Source organism: Eumetopias jubatus, unplaced genomic scaffold (genome assembly GCF_037043125.1).
Source record: "Eumetopias jubatus isolate StellerSeaLion01/CBP00866 unplaced genomic scaffold, mEumJub1_p1.0 scaffold_15, whole genome shotgun sequence".
Lineage (NCBI taxonomy): Eukaryota > Metazoa > Chordata > Mammalia > Carnivora > Otariidae > Eumetopias > Eumetopias jubatus.
In genome coordinates this window covers 32,992,165-33,009,930 of record NW_028274821.1, presented here as the reverse complement: position 1 = coordinate 33,009,930, position 17,766 = coordinate 32,992,165, and the positions used below count along the sequence as shown (strand labels likewise).

General features: G+C 36.8%; 1 protein-coding gene and 1 pseudogene across 3 annotated transcripts in view; one reads left to right on the top strand and one right to left on the bottom strand.

Annotated features, from left to right (window-relative positions):
• The window catches only part of KDM4C (lysine demethylase 4C), a 506,632-nt gene that overhangs the window by 212,331 nt on the left and 276,535 nt on the right, over positions 1-17,766 (bottom strand). The gene's annotated exons all lie outside the window — the stretch shown is intronic.
• LOC114212421 (large ribosomal subunit protein eL34 pseudogene) lies at positions 10,520-10,875 on the top strand (annotated as a pseudogene).

The window sequence follows — 17,766 nt, the reverse complement described above, 5'->3', positions numbered from 1 at the left end:
TTAATACAAAGTACAATAATCAGTAATAGATAATACATTTCAAGCAAACTATTTGTGATATCAAGTCAAAATAGTAATAAGAATAGCTATTCTTTCTGCTCCTTTTAAAAACATACACGTAATGGTTAAAAATGCTAAGTCCAAATTTAAAGAGAATTGTCAGGAGTCTGTGTGCATTGAATTCTACCATATTTCACTACCCTAAGACTTATTACATAGAATCGTGATTATTTGTTCCTATCCCGCAGAAAGTCAAATTGATGCTATTATTGATACTTAAAACCATCAATCTAATTTAAAGATGAAAATGCTTTAAAAATCAGCAACTTCCTATGACAGAAAATACATAGTTATTTCAGTTGTAGAATTGGAATCTTCACTAACCAAAATAAATGATTGATAAAATAAGAAGTTAAGAGGGGGTGGAGCAAGACGGCAGAGAAGTAGGAGACATGGATTTCGTCTGGTCTCAGGAATTCACCTGGATAGGGATCAAACCATTCTGAACACCTATGAACTCAACAGGAGATTGAAGAAATGAATAGCAAAAACTGACTGAACAGGAAAGCGACCACTTTCTGGAAGGTAGGATGTGCAGAGAAGTGAATCGGAGGCGATACTCGGGAGGATAGACGGTGGAGGAGGGGGCCTCCATCGGCCACTTCTGGCAGGTGATAGAGCAGTGGAGCACAAAATCGGAAATTTTAGAAGTCGGCTCCACTGAGGGATGTTGCTCCAGTGACTAAGCGGGGGTTGGAACCCTCATGGAAGAGTGTGGTCTAAGGACCCTCGGTGTCACAGAAAGACCAGGTGTGCCTGAGTGTAGCAGAGTTCCCAGGTATCAGAGCAGGGAACCCGGCTGCAGAGACGGAGCCGAAGAGTGGGTTCTCAGCTCGGGGTTGCCATAAACTGTGATCCGTGACACAGTCAGGCCACTGTTCCTCCAGCAGGGACCGAACAAGCGGCAGATCCGAGGACACTCCACTTCCTCCCCCCACAGGAGCAGCGCAGGAGTGCACCTCAGGGATCTGCTAGGTTTGGAGACTCCACACCGACTCGATATACCCTAAATCTCTAGTGTACGGCTTTCTTCTAGTATCCTCCCAGAACACATTCTCTCCCTGCTTTTTTTAAATCCTCTTCTTTCTTTTTAAAACCAACTTCTTATCAATTCCTTTTATAAAATCTTTTATAATTTTCATCCTAACATTCATATTCCATCCCTTCACCATATTTACACTTATTTTTGTACATATGTAAGTTTTTCTTTCTTGAAAATTTTCAGAGGCACTTTCTTCTAACAGACCAAAATATGCCCAAAATCTAGCATGTGGCACTGATCTATGCACCAGCCTGATCATATATGATCGTATTCTGGTTTTTGTTTTGTTTTTCTTTTTATCTTATTCTATTTGTTATTTTTTTTTCTTTTTCTGTTTTCTTTCTTTCCCTTTCTTTTCCCCCGATTTCAGGTCTTTTCTGATTTCATTAGTGTATATTTTCTGGGGACGTTGTTACCCTGTTAGCATTTGGTGCTCTCATTCATCTATGCTCCTCTGGACAAAATGACAAGATGGAAAAAATCACAAGAAAAAGAACAAGAGGCAGTACCGATGGCCAGGGACCTAATCAATATGGACCTTAGTAAGATGTCAGATATACAGTTCAGAATGCTGATTTTAAAGATACTAGCTAGGCTTCAAAAAAGCACAGAAGTTATTAGAGAAACCCTTTCTGGAGAAATAAAAGAACTAAAATCTAACCAAGTCGAAATCAAAAAGGCTACTAATGAGTTGCAATCAAAAAAGGAGGCTCTAACTGCTAGGATAAATGAGGCAGAAGACAGAATCAGTGAGATAGAAGATCAAAAGATGGAAAATAAAGAAGCTGAGAAAAAGAGAGAGAAACAACTACTGGATCACGAGGGCAGAATTCAAGAGGTAAGTGATACCATAACACAAAACAACATTAGAATAATTGGAATCCCAAAAGAAAAGAAAGAGTTAGAGTGGCAGAAGGTATAGTGAAGCAAATTATAGCAGAGAACTTCCCTAATGTGGGGAAGGAAACAGGCATCAAAATCCAGGAGGCACAGAGAACCCCTCTCAAAATCAATTAAAATAGGTCAACACCCCAACATCTAATAGTAAAACTTACGAGTCTCAGAGACAAAGAGAAAATCCTGAAAACAGCTTGGGAGAAGAGATCTGTAACCTACAATGGTAGAAACATTAGATTGGCAAAAGACCTATCCACAGAGATCTGACAGGCCAGAAAAGACTGGCATGATATATTCAGAGCACTAAAGGAGAAAAAAATGCAGCCAAGAATATTATATCCATCTAGGCTGTCATTATCAATAGAAGGAGAGATAAAAAGCTTCCAGGACAAACAAAAACTAAAGGAATTTGCAAACACGAAACCAGCCATACAAGAAATATTAAAACGGTTCCTCTTAGCAAAGAGAGAGCCTAAAAGCAACATAGACCAAAAAGGAACGCAGACAATATACAGTAACAGTCACCTTACAGGCAATAAAATGACACTAAATTCATATCTTTCAATAGTTGCCCTGAATGTAAATGGGCTAATGCCCCAATCAAAAGACACAGGTTATCAGATTGGATAAAAAAACAAGACCCATCGATACGCTCTCTGCAAGAGACTCATTTCAAACCCAAAGACACCCCCAAATTGAAAGTGAGGGGGTAGAAACCCATTTACCATGCTAATGGACACCAAAAGAAACCTGGGGTGGCAATCCTTATATCAGACAAATTAGATTTTAAACCAAAGACTGTAATAAGAGATGAGGAAGGAACTATATCCTACTTAAAGGGTCTATCTAACAAGAAGATCTAACAATTGTAAATATCTATTCCCCTAACATGGGAGCAGCCAATTATATAAGCCAATTAATAAAAAAGCAAAGAAACACATCGAGAACAATAAAATAATAGTGGGGGACTTTAACACCCCCCTCACTGAAATGGACAGATCATCTAAGGAAAAGACTAAAAAGGAAATAAAGACTTTAGGGACCTCTGGGTGGCTCAGTCATTAAGCATCTGCCTTCGGCTCAGATCATAATCCCAGAGTCCTGGGATCGAGCCCCGCATTGGGCTCCCTGCTCAGCGGGAAGCCTGCTTCTCCCTCTCCCTCTACCCTGCTTGTGTTCCCTCTCTGGATGTGTCTCTCTCTGTGAAATAAATAAAATCTAAAAAAAAAAAAATTTTTTTTAAAGACTTTAAATGACACACTGGACCAAAAGGACTTCACAGACATATTCAGAACATTCCATCCCAAAGCAACAGAATACACATTCTTCTCTAGTGCCCATGGCAGTCTCCAGAATAGATCACATCCTAGGTCACAAATCAGGTCTTAACTGGTACCAAAGATTGGATCATTCCCTGCATATTTTCAGACCACAATGCTTTGAAACTAGAACTCAGTTACAAGAGTAAAGTTCAAAAGAACTCAAATATATGGAGGCTAAAGAGAATTCTACTAAAGAATGAATGGATCAAACAGGAAATTAAAGAAGAATTTTAAAAATCATGGAAACCAATGGAAAGGAAAATACAACTATTCAAAATCTTTGAGATGCAGCAAAGGCTGTCCTAAGAGAAAAGTATATAGCAATACAAGTCTCTCTCAAGAAACAAGTAAGGTCTCAAATACACAAACTAACCCTACACCTAAAGGAGCTAGAGAAAGAACAGAAAATAAAGCCAAAACCCAGCAGGAGAGGAGAAATAATAAAGATCAAGCAGAAATCAATGAAATGGAACCCGAAAGAACAATAGAACAGATCAACAAAACTAGGAGCTGGTTCTTTGAAAGAATTAACAAGATTGATAAACCCCTGGCCAGGCTTATCAAAAAGAAAAGAGAAATGACCCAAATAAATAAAATCATGAATGAAAGAGGAGAGATCACAACCAACACCAAAGAAATACAAACAATTATAAGGACAAATTATGAGCAATTCTATGCCAGCAAATTAGATAATCTGGAAGAAATGGATGCATTCCTAGACATGTATCAACTACCAAAACTGAACCAGGAAGAAATAGAAAACCTGAACAGACCTACAACCACTAAGGAAATTGAAGCAGTCATCAAAAATCTCCCAACAAACAAAAGCCCAGGGCCAGATGGCTTCCCAGGGGAATTCTACCAAACATTACAAGAAGAATTAATACCTATTTTTCTGAAACTGTTCAAAAAAACAGAAATGGAAGGAAAACTTCCAAACGAGTTTGGAAGTTTTGCATTGGAGGCCACCATTACCTTGATCCCCAAACCAGACAAAGGCCCCATCAAAAAGGAGAATTACAGACCAATATCCTTGAAGAACATGGATGGAAAAATTCTCACCAAAATACTAGCCAACAGGATCCAACAGTACATTCAAAGGATTATTCACCACGACCAAGTGGGATTTATCCCTGCGCTGCAAGGTTGGTTCAACATCCGCAAATCAATCAATGTGATACAATACATTAATAAAAGAAAGAACAAGAACCATATGATCCTCTCAATAGATGCAGAAAAAGCATTTGACAAGTACAGCACCCTTTCCTGATCAAAACTCTTCAGTGTATATGGCGAGAGGGTACATATGAATATCATTAAAACCGTCTATGAAAAATCCACAGCCAACATCACTTTCAATGGGGAAAAACTGACATCTTTCCCCCTAAGGTCAGGAAAGCAACAGGAATGTCCACTCTCACCACTGCTTTTCAACATAATATTAGAAGTCCTAGCCACAGCAATTGGACAACAAAAAGAAATAAAAGGCATCCAAATCGGCAAAGAAGTCAATCTCTCACTCTTTGAAGATGATATGATACTTTATGCAGAAAACCCAAAAGAATCCACCCCCAAACTGTTGGAACTCACAGGAATTCAGTAAGGTGGCAGGATATAAAATCAATGCACAGAAATCAGTGGCATTCCTATACACCAACAACAAGACAGAAGAAAGAGAAAGTAAGGAGTCTATCCCATTTACAATTGCACCCAAAACCATAAGATACCTAGGAATAAATCTAACCAAAGAAGCAAAGGATCTGTACTCAGAACACTATAAAATACTCCTGAAAGAAATTGAAGAAGACACAAAGAAATGGAAAACCGTTCCATGTTCATGGATTGGAAGAACAAACATTGTGAAGATGTCAATGGTACCTAGAGCAATCTACACGTTCAATGCAATCCCCATCAAAATACCATCCACTTTTTTCAAAGAAATGGAACAAATAATACTAAAATTTGTGTGGAACCAGAAAAGACCCCGAATAGCCCGAGGAATGTTGAAAAAGAAAAGCAAAGCTGGCGGCATCACAGTTCCGGACTTCAAGCTCTATTACAAAGCTGTCATCATCAAGACAGTATGGTACTGGCACAAAAACAGACACATAGATCAATGGAACAGAGTAGAGAGCCCAGAAATGGATCCTCAACTCTATGGTCAACTAATATTCGACAAAGCAGGAAAGAATGTCTAATGCAAAAAAAGACAATCTCTTCAACAAATGGTGTTGGGAAAATTGGACAGCCACATGCAGAATAATGAAACTGGACCATTTCCTTACACCACACACAAAAATAGACTCAAAATGGATGAAAGACCTCAATGTGATACAGGAATCCATCAAAATCCTTGAGCAGAACACAGGCAGCAATCTTAGACCTCAGCCACAGCAACTTCTTCCTAGAAACAATGCGAAAGGCAAGGGAAGCAAGGGCAAAAATGAACTATTGGGACTTCATCAAGATAAAAAGCTTTTGCACAGCAAAAGAAACAGTTAACAAAATCAAAAGACAACCGACAGAATGGGAGAAGATATTTGCAAATAACATATTAGATAAAGGGCTAGTATCCAAAATCTATAAAGAATTTATCAAACTCAACACCGAAAGAACAAGTGATCCAATCAAGAAATGGGCAGAAGACATGAACACACATTTCTGCAAAGAAGACATCCAAACGGCCAACAGACACATGAAAAAGTGCTGAACATTGCTCGGCATCAGGGAAATCCAAATCAAAACCTCAATGAGATACCACCTCACACCAGTCAGAAGGGCTAAAATTAAGTAAGGAAGTGACAGATGTTGGCGGGGATGCAGAGAAAAGGGAACCCTTCTACACTATTGGTGGGAATGCAAGCTGGTGCAGCCACTCTGGAAAACAGTATGGAGGTTCCTCAAAAAGTTGAAAATACAGTTACTATATGATCCAGCAATTGCACTACTGGGTATTTACCCTAAAGATACAAATGTAGGGATCCGAAGGAGTATGTGCACCCTGATGTTTATAGTAGCAATGTCCACAATAGCCAAACTGTGGAAAGAGCCAAGATGTCCATCGACAGATGACTGGATAAAGAAAATGTGGTACACACACACACACACACACACACACACACACACACACACACACAATGGAATATTATACAGTCATCAAAAGGAATGAAATCTTGCCATTTGCAACAACGTGGATGGAACTGGAGGGTATTATGCTGAGCAAAATAAGTCAATCAGAGAAAGACATTTATCATATGACCTCACTAACATGAGGAATTCTTAATCTCAGGAAACAAACTGAGGGTTGCTGGTGTTGTGGGGGGTGGATGGCATGGGGTGGCTGGTGATAGACACTGGGGAGGGTATGTGCTATGGTGAGCGCTGTGAATTGTGCAAGACTGTTGAATCACAGATATGTTCCTCAGAAACAAATAATACATTATATTTAAAAAAAAAAAGATAGCAGGAGAGGAAGAATGTAGGGGGGGAAGTCAGAGGGGGAGATGAACCATGAGAGATGATGGACTCTGAAAAACAAACTAAGGGTTCTAGAGGGGAGGCGGTGGGAGGATGGGTTAGCCTGGTGATGGGTATTAAAGAGAGCACGTTCTGCATGGAACACTGGGTGTTATACGCAAACAATGAATCATGGAACACTACATCAAATACCAATGATGTAATGTATGGTGATTAACATAACATAATAAAATAAAAAAACAACTAATGATGTATGGTGATTAACATAATAACAAAAAATTAAAAGAAAATTACTTATGTGATACATTCTCACATCCTAGTAATAAATGTAATTTAAGCATCCTAGTCATAAGTGTAATACTTTTACACTTATTCGAAAGAATATATTGACATTCAGGTAGGAGAGAAATATATGAATGTAGATACTCTTTGTGTGAGTGAGAAATTCTTTGAGAAGTTCTTGCACTAAAAAACTGAAAATAACTAGCAAGATTTTGTTTTTATTTTCTGAATGACCCATTACTTGCAATATGTTTCAAAACTACTAATGATAACAGTGTGTTGTGATTCCTTGTTGAGAACTGCTATGTAATCTTCAGGAAGTTATTATTATTATTATTACTATTGAAGTATGGTTAACACACAGTGTTACAGTAGTTTCAGGTGTACAACATAGTTGAGGAAGTTATGATTCTTGACTTTCTCCTAAACTGAAAATTAGTGAATCTGAAGATCTCTTTCAGTTTTAAGATAATTTATTGCTACATATAGGATGAGGAGTTATGGTTAATTGCAAAACATGTAAAAGGCTTATGCATTTTAGTTGAGTTATGTGGATACACAATAAAAATATTTAAATATTAAAAAAAAGTTAATATTTAAAATACCCACAACTGAGGTATTGCCTTTAACATATTTCCTTTGTGGCACACAGGATGGCTAATTAATTATGAAAATATCTGATGTGCAAATGTCTGATAAGGAAGGCTTTGAAGGTATGAAAAAATGTGTGAAACGATTCTGCTTTTCAGTCTTTTAACAATTAAATGATAATTAGGAAGGAACTAAGAAAAGAATGCCTTAAAATAAGACAAGTCTGGCAGCAACTTGATGTAGCTATTATGGTTATTATGAGGGTGTTAAAGGTTGAATTCTGACCCCCTAAAAAGGTATGGTGACATGCTCACCCCAGGTATATCAGAATGTGATACTATATGGAAATAGGGTTAATGCAGAAGTAATGACTTAAGGTCATACTGGAGTAGGTGGGCCTTTAATCTAAAAGGACTGGTATCCATACCAGAAAAGAAGAGACACAGACACACAGGGGAGAAGGCCATATGAAGATGGAGGCACAGATTGGAGTAATATGCCTACAAGGCAAAGACCACCAAGGATTAACTTCACCACCAGGAAGAGGTGGGGAAGGATCTCAGAGGAAGGACAGACTTGTTGACACCTTGATTTTGGAATTCCAGCTTCCATAACTGTGAGACAATACATTTCTGTTGTTTTCAGCCATCCAGGTTGCAGTGCTTTGTTACAGCAGTTCTCAGAAATGAATAAAGCCTTAGAAAATTAATAACAAATTTTTGGTACTGTCCAGTGCATTACTGCTATAACAAATACATAAAAATTGTGGAAGTGGCTAAGGAGAAGCATAAAGAAACTTTCTGTCATCATAAACAATACAAATATATTCATGAACAAAATGTCACTAGACACATGAACCTTGCTTTTGGCAAGGTCTTGGATGGAAATGAGGAACATGGTATTGGACACTGGAAGAAAGGTGATCCCTGTTATGAAGTGGCAGAATTGTGTTCTTCTGTTGGGTCGCAGGTCAAACTTGTAAGCGATGAGTTTGAATATGTAGTTGAGTATATTTCCAAGGAAAGAATGGAAGGTGCAGCCTATTTTCTTTGTTGTTTATTATAAAATAGGAGAGGGAAGAAATAAACTGATGAAGGAACTGCTAAGCAAAAAGGAAAACCTCAGCCTATCCACATAAGTGTGCTCTGGAGATCGAGCTAATGGTTTGGTGGGACAAACATCTGCTAAGGAGATTTAGCATGTGAATCATGAATCAACTCAACCATCTCAGCAGAAGCCAGGACTAGCGATGTAGTTATCCTGGAAAGAAATATAGAGGAACTTCCTGTATGATGGCCTGGATAGCCATGATTGCACAGAAAGCCAACACAGTTTTAGAGATTTTTAAACCAGCAAAAGTGCTGCTAGCTTGGACTGAAAGGGATATAGAGACAGAATAAAATAAAGGAAGAATGACTCCAAGGGCAAGGTACAGTAAAGAAGACTGAGCCAACAGGATTTCCTCAGGCTGTCAGAGCAGCCTTAACAAACTAATATACTGGGGGTAGAGAAAAATGTTGTCATACATGTTCTGTAAGATACATTAATTGAGGGATTAAATTAACTAGAAAACACATTCATGCTAAATTTTTCTAAACAACAAAAACCCAAACAAAATAGCTATCTATTCAATGGTATAAAAGATAATATACAAATTATTCCTTTAAATATATTAAATTATTCCTTTAAAATTCTATTTGGGATTATGTCTTGGAAGATGAGAAAAAGGAAAAAAATACTATGAACGTGTTGAGGAACTACAGGATTATAGTATGATGCAGCATAGTATGGTACTTAAAAATCTGAATTCAAACCCCACCTTCACTACTGAGCAGCTGTGTAATATTAATCAAGTTATTGAACCTCTCCTTCCCTTAGTTTCCTGATCTGAAAAACTGGGCATAATAATGTTAACTACCCCAGGGGGCTGATACAAAGATCAAACTTTTCGTACTTGTAAAACTCTTACTTAGGCTGCTATAAATGTTACATCAGTGTCTATTTTTTTTAAAATAGGATAAATCTTACACAAATAGCTTTATACTGGTTTGACCACAAGAAAACACGGGTTCCTAGGATTATTAAATTTTGCCTTACTGAGAAAGTTGAATCAACTGAGGAAATAAGAACCAGGCTATGAAGTCTAACAAATGGTCATAAGTGTCAAGGAGAAGTGCACAGTGGTTTTGAAGAATCAAGAGCAGACAAGGACTTCTAGTTAACTGAAAGATAATGTAAGAAGACAGGGTCACTGTCATGGGTGAGACCAGTGCAGTACACACCCAACTCCTGGCTTGGTCATTTGCTGCAGTCACACTAAACTCCTTGGCTTTCCATCTTCAAGAAATCACTGCAACTGAAGTCCCAGTAGAAGTCAGGCATTTAATCTGCAACGATGTGGATGGAACTGAAGGGTGTTATGCTGAGCAAAATAAGTCAATCAGAGAAAGACATGTATCATATGACCTCACTGCATATCACAGAACAGTGAGAATAATGTTTAAAATTTAAAGAGAATTACTCTCTTTCTTAGAAATTATTAATTTCTCAACAATTGTGAAAAGGGCTCAATACATCAGATTTACTGAATTAGGATGATCAAAAAGTGGGGAGGAGCCAATGATGGCAACTCTTGTTTCGAAGATTTATAAGTGACCAAATGAAGTACATACTGTCATTTTCTGTTGACACAGGAATTCTTAGTATGTCTTTAAACCTAAGAACACTATCTCTTGTAATAAGAATACTAAGATGTAAGATACTGTCCTTTGTCATAATCATTATAAATTGTATTTAACAGTAAAAATGACTCACTCATTTTTCCTCTTCCAGGGATGGCATCTTCAGAATGCTCGAGCGTTTGACATACTGTCATAGGCTGTCCTATGATACAGCCTCTAACAAAACTAGGCTGTCCCAAATCCCTGGTAATAGAATTGTTTACCTTTATACCAAGAAGGTTTGGAAAGCACCAAAATCCTCATGTGGCATGTGCCCAGGCCAACTTTGAGGAGTTAGTACTGTGAGATCTAAAGTTTTTACAAAGTTGTCTAAAACGAAAAAAAATGTGTCAGCATGGCCTATGGGGGTTCCATGTGTGCTAAGTGTATCCAAGACAGGATCAAGCATGTTTTCCTTATTGAAGAGCAGAAAATCACTGTGAAGTGTTAAAGACACAAGGAGAGTCAGAAAGCAAAAAAATGAAGCTTCTTAAAAATTGAAGTATCTAAAAAAATGAAGTTTTTTTGAGTAATAAAAAATTAAAAGGCCCCAAAAATGATTAATTTTAAAAACAGAGGCAAACATATTAATTCCTATTTCCTTCAGAAATTCAAATCAATAATTGGAAATGGTAGTTTTTAACATCCTATGTCTATATGAAAATCTAGCCCCCCCAAAATTATTATTATTGAAAGTTATCAGTTAATTATTTCTAAGGCACAACCAAATTGCCAGATGAGATAAGAAATCTAGCAACCCCCATTTCCTATCCAACAGATAGCAAAAACGTCTTACATCTCCAAATATATAAGCTATAAAAATATGGGAATGTACATAAAATGTAAAAATGCCAAATGTTCAATGGAATCACTGTCATTGGCTTTGAGAACCCAAAAGTTTTACATTACAAGCTGTCCTTTGAAAGAGTACTGCATAAATAAAGTACAAAGGGAAGAGAGATATTTTCCATTTCCTTGTTTTCTAACAACCATTTTTTTTAGCTATGACAGTAAAAATTAAGATGAATGTGTTATTAACATAATTAGACAAAATTATTCATTATTTCTACATTAAGTAACAAAGACATTGCTAAGTATGAGGCATAGCAACCTCTTATTTAACCAAAAATGAGACTGATGGTGATAACTAATTAAGACCCAAGTCAGTAACTAGACCTGAAATATTATAAATTATCAAACTACTTTTTATAGTAACAGATAATTCAGTGCTCAGTAAGTTCAGATACTTCACTGAAAAAAATGTTTAGAAAATTCTAGGGGTAGAGCAGCAAGGGAAATCTTAACTACAGAGTTTGGGTATTAAATTGACAAGGCTGTAATGAGTCCTTCTTAACTGTGGTTTGTGACCAGCTGATCTACAATCTACCAGGGTTGCTTCTCTTTCATTCTTTCCCATTCTTAGAAGATTTTATCCATTTTCAACTTAGTTATAACCAAACACTAAACACTCTTCTTTCTCTACACATATAAATAATAACCTGCTGGAAAATTTGATAGCATTAAAATAAACTATGCTACTAGTAATCCACCAGTACACTTGACTTTCCACCTTCATCTCACATCTACCTAAACATCCACCCACTCAATATAAATGGAAAAAGTTTCCACTGCATCATATCAAACTTACAGAAAAAAAAAAAGTCCAGCTTTTTGGGAAACTCAACACAGTTAATTCATTAAATCTGTAGAATTCCAAGATTCCCAAGATGTTCTCTGCTACATTTACACCTAGTTATTTCTCATTCTATGAATGAGGAAAAATATTTTGCAAAATACACTCAGATTTACAGGTTAAGATTTCTCATCAATATTTTCTGGCATTATGTTCCAATGGAGAAGCCACATATTTTTTATGAAATTTAACCAATTATTTTAACAGAAATGTGGCTTCAACTAAATAGTTATTAAGAATAAACAAAGACAATCTTAGAAAACAGATGCATTATGCAGGGCTAGTGAAGCCAGCATTTACTGACAGGATATCGTTCTACTATTTGTAGAAGTATCAAAACTAAGAAGATACTACAAAAATTGCTCAAGGAGCTTTTGTTCTTTACCTGTTCACCAGACACAAATAATGCATAGAAGTATTTAATATGATATAAACATCGGGGAGCATGCATCCCTTTGAATTAGTATTTTTATATTCTTTCAGTAAATACCAAGTAGTGCAATTGCTAGGTCCTAGGGTAATTCTATTTTTAACTTTTTGAGGAACTTCCATACTGTTTTCCACAGTGGCTGCACCAATCTGCTTTCCTACAAACAATGCAAAAGGGTTCCCCTTTTTACACATCCTCGCCAACACCTGTTTTATCTTATATTGTCCATTTCAGACATTCTGACAAGCGTGAGGTGATATCTAATTATAGTTTTTTTATTTAAATTCAATTAATTAACATACAGTGTATTATTAGTTTCAGAGGTAGAATTCAGTGATTCATCAGTCTTATATAATACCCAGTGCTCATTACATCATGTGCCCTGCTTCATGTCCACCACCCAGTTACCACATCCCTACAACCCCCCTCCCCTACCTCAACCCTCAGTTTGTTTCCTATGATTAAGAGTCTCTTATAATGGTTTGTCTCCCTCTCTGATTTTGTCTTGTGTTATTTTTTCCTCCCTTCCCCTACGGTCCTCTATTTTATTTCTTATATTCCACATTATCAGTGAGATCATATGATAATTGTCTTTTCCTACATGTGGCTGTCCAATTTTCCAAACCCCATTTGTTGAACAGACTTTTTTCGATTGGATATTCTTTCCTGCTTTGTTGAAGATTAGTTGACCATAGAGTTGAGGGTCCATTTCTGGGCTCTCTATCTGTTCCATTGATCTATGTGTCTGTTTTTGTACCAGTACCATACCAAAGCTGAAGATTACAGCTTTGTAATATAGCCTGAAGTTTGGAATTGTGATGCCACCAGCTTTGGTTTTCTTTTTCAACATTCCTTTGGCTATTCGGGGTCTTTTCTGATTCCATGCACATTTTAGGATTATTTGTTCCAGCTCTGTGAAAAAAACTTGATGGTATTTTGATAGGAATTGCATTGAATATATAGACTGCTCTGGGAAGCACAGACATTTTCTGTGTTGTTGTTTTTTTTTTACAATATTTGTTCTTCCAATCTATGAGCATGGAACGTTTTTCCATTTTTTGTGACTTCCTTAATTTCTTTCATGAGTGTTCTATAGTTTTCTGAGTACAGATCCTTTGCCTCTTTGCTTAGATTTATTCCTAGGTATCATGATTTTGGGTTCAACTGTAAACAGGAGCAACTCCTTAATTTTTCTTTCTTCTGTCTCATTGTCAGTGTATAGAAATGCAACTGATTTCTGTGCATTGATTTTATATCCTGCCACTTTGCTGAATTCCTGTATGAGTTCTGCCAATTTTAGGGTGGAGTCTTTTGGGTTTTCCACATAGAGTGTCATGTCATCTGCGAAGAGTGAGAGTTTGGACTTCCTCTTTGCCAATTTGGATGCCTTTTATTTCTTTTTGTTGTCTGACTGTTGAGGCTAGGACTTCCAGTACTATGTTGAACAACAATGGTGAGAGTGGACATCCCTGTCGTGTTCCTGACCTTAGGAGAAAAGTTCTCAGTTTTTCCTCATTGAGAATGGTATTTGTTGTGGGCTTTTATGATATTGAGGTGTGTTCCCTCTATCCCTACGCTGTGAAGAGTTCTAATCAAGAAAGGATGCTGTACTTTGTCAAATGCTTTTTCTGCATCTATTGAGAGGATCATATGGTTCCTGTCCTTTCTTTTATTAACATAGTATATCACATTGATCTGCAAATGTTGAACCGCCCTTGAAGCCTAGGAATAAATCCCCTTGGTCATGGTGAATAATCCTTTTAATGTAATGTTGGATCCTATTGGCTAATATCTTCGTGAGAATTTTTGCATCCATGTTTGTCAGGGATATTGGTGTGTAATTCTCCTCTTTGGTGGGGTCTATTGTCTGGTTTTGGGATCAAAGTAATGCTGGCCCCATAGAAAGAGTTTGGAAGTTTTCCTTCCATTTCTGTTTTTCTGAAACAGCTTCAGAAGAACAGGTATTAATTATTCTTTAAATGTTTGGTAGAATTCCCCTGGGAGGCCATCCAGCCCCAGGCTCTTTTTTGTTGGGAGATTTTTGATTACTGCTTCAATGTACTTGCTGGTTATGGGTCTTTCAGGTTTTCTATTTCTTCCTGTTTCAGTTTTGGTAGTTTATATCTCTCTAGGAATGCACCCATTTCTTCCAGATTGCCTAATTTGTATTATTATCAATGTATTTCCTTAATTTTGTTATTAATTGGTTTATATAATTGGCTGCTCCCATGTTAGGGGCATAAATATTTACAATTGTTAGATCTTGTTGGATAGACCCTTTAATTATGATACAGTGTCCTTTCTCATCTCTTATTACAGTCTTTGGTTTAAAATCTAAGTTGTCTGATATAAGGATTGCCACCCCAGCTTTCTTTTGGTGTCCATTAGAATGATAAATGATTTTCCACCCTGTCACTTTAAATCTGGAGGAGACTTTGGGTCTAAAATGAGTCTCTTGCAGACAGTATACCAATGGGTCTTGCTTTTTTATCCAATCTGATACCCTGTGTTTTTTTATTAGAGCATTTAGCCCAATTACATTCAGAGCAACTATTGAAAGATAGGAATTTAGTGCCATTGTATTGCCTGTAAGGTGACTGTTACTGTATATTGTCTCTGTTCCGTTCTGGTCTATATTACTTTTGGGCTCTCTCTTTGCTTAGAGGATCCCTTTCAGTATTTCTTGTAGGGCTTGTTTGGTGATCACAAATTCTTTTAGTTTCTGTTTGTCCTGGGAGCTTTTTATCACTCCTAGTTTTAATGACAGCCTTGCTGGATAAAGTATTCTTAGCTTCATATTTTTCTCATTTAGAACCCTGAATATATCATGCCAGTCCTTTCTGGCCTAACAGGTCTGTGGATAGGTCTGCTGCCAGTCTAATGTTTCTACCCTTGTAAATTAAGGACCTCTTGTCCCAAGCTGCTTTCAGGATTTTTCTCTTTGAGATTTTCAGGCTTCACTATTATATGTCAAGGTGTTGACCTATTTTTACTGATTTTGAGGCGGGGTTCTCTGTGCCTCCTGGGCTTGAATGCCTGTCTCTTTCCCCAGATTAGATAAGTTCTCAGCTATAATTTGCACTAATATACCTTTTGCCCCTCTCTTTCCTCTTCTTCTGGGATCCCAATTATTCTAATATTGTTCCACTTTATGGTATCACTTATCTCTCAAATTCTCCCCTCATGATCCAGTAGTTGTTTATCTCTCTTTTTCTCAGCTTCTTTATTCTCCACCATTTAGTGTTCTATATCACTAATTCTCTCTTCTGCCTCATTTATCCTAGCAGTTAGAGCCTCCATTTTGTATTGCATCTCATTAATACCCTTTGTATTTCGACTTGATTAGATTTTAGTTATTTTATTTCTCCAGAAAGGGATTCTCTAGTGTCTTCTCTGCTTTTATGCTTTTTTCAAGCCCAGCTAGTATTTTTATAATCGTTATTCTGAACTCAAGTTCTGACATCTTACTTATATCCATACTGATTAGGTCCCTCGCAGTCAGTACCGCCTCTTGTTCTCTTTTTTGAGGTGAGTTTTTCCATCTTGTCATTCTTGCAGAAAGTGGTCACTTTTCTATTTGTAGAATTGCAGCAATTCTTTTCTTAGATCTCCGGTTTAGTTCGCAGGTGCTCAGAACGATTTGATAGCTATCTAGTTCAATTCCTGAGACCAGACAAAACTAAGATCTCCTACTCCTCTGCCATTTTGGACTCTCTTCTCATTATAGTTTTGATTTTCATTTCCCTTATGATCAGTGATGTTGAGCATCTTTTCATGTGTCTGTTGGCCATCTGTATGTCTTCTTTGGAAAAATGACTATTCATGTCTTCTGCCCATTTTTAATTGGATTATTCATTTTTGGTGTGTTGAGTTTTATAAACTCTATATATTTTTGATACTAACCCTTTACTGGATATATCATTTGCAAATAACTTCTCCCATTCTGCAGGCTGCCTTTTAGTTTTGTTGATTATTTCCTTTGCTGTGAAGAAGCTTTTTATTATGAAGTCCTCATAATTTATCTTTATTTTGTTTCCCTTGCCTCAGGAGACATATCTAGAAAAATGATATGGCTGATGTCAGAGAAATTACTGCCTATGCTCTCTTCTAAGATTTTTATGGGTTCAGGTCTCACATTTAGGTCTTTAATCCATTTTGAGTTTATAGGGGCAGGATCTACAATAGCCAAATTACAGAAACAGCCCAAGTGCTCATCAGCTGATGAATGGACAAAAGTGGTATAAATATACACAATGGAATATCACTCAGCCATAAAAAAAAGAATGAAATCATGCCATTTGCAAAGACATGGATAGAGCTAGAGAGTATCATGCTAAGTGAAATAAGTCAGTCAGAGAAAGACAAATACCATATGATTTCACTCACATGTGGAATTTAAGAAACAAAAGAAACAAAGGGAAAAATAAAAGAGACACAGAGAGGCAAACCAAGAAACAGACCCTTAATCATAGAGAACAAACTGATGATTACCATAGGGGAGGTGGGGGGAATGGGTGAAATAGGTGATGGGGATTAAGAAGCACCAGGTGATGTACGGATGTGTTGAATCACTATATTGTACGCCTGAAACTAATACTACACTGTATGTTAACTGGCATTTAAATAAAAACTTTTTAAATAAGTATTTAATGTGTAGATTAACTATAAAAATATGAAGGGATCTATTCATATTGAAATTCCTCATGAAAAAATTCCAAAAGATGAGTAGGATATTCTACTTCTATAGCACATTCATTCTTTTACCATAAAAACTTTCATTACCAGTTATAAATCTGAACAAAAATCCAGCCTCTTTGTGGAGTATTCCAAACAGACCAGCATTTCTTCATGGGCTCAAAACTAAGTGTACATTAGAAAAAGGGAAATTTAGAATCAATGCAATGAATGTAAATGAATCTAATATACATTATGCTGAGCTAAAGAAATCGGACATTAAAAACTCCATACTGTTCATTCTACCAGAATAATGAATATGACTATGTTTAATATGATTAGTAAGCAGTAGCCACATTGCTTTATATGCCTGCTGTACCCTGCACTGACTACAGCTCTTCTACTTATTAGTTGGGTAAAACTGAGTTGGCTTCTTCATATAAAAATGCTTTCCTACCTCTCTCACAGGAATTTAAAAAACAAAAATTATGTAAATATGCTTGATCAACTAAGCTTTTTCCATGTGATTATAACTGTGGTCTCCCTGACTCTTTTACCCCTGCAAAAAACAAAACAAA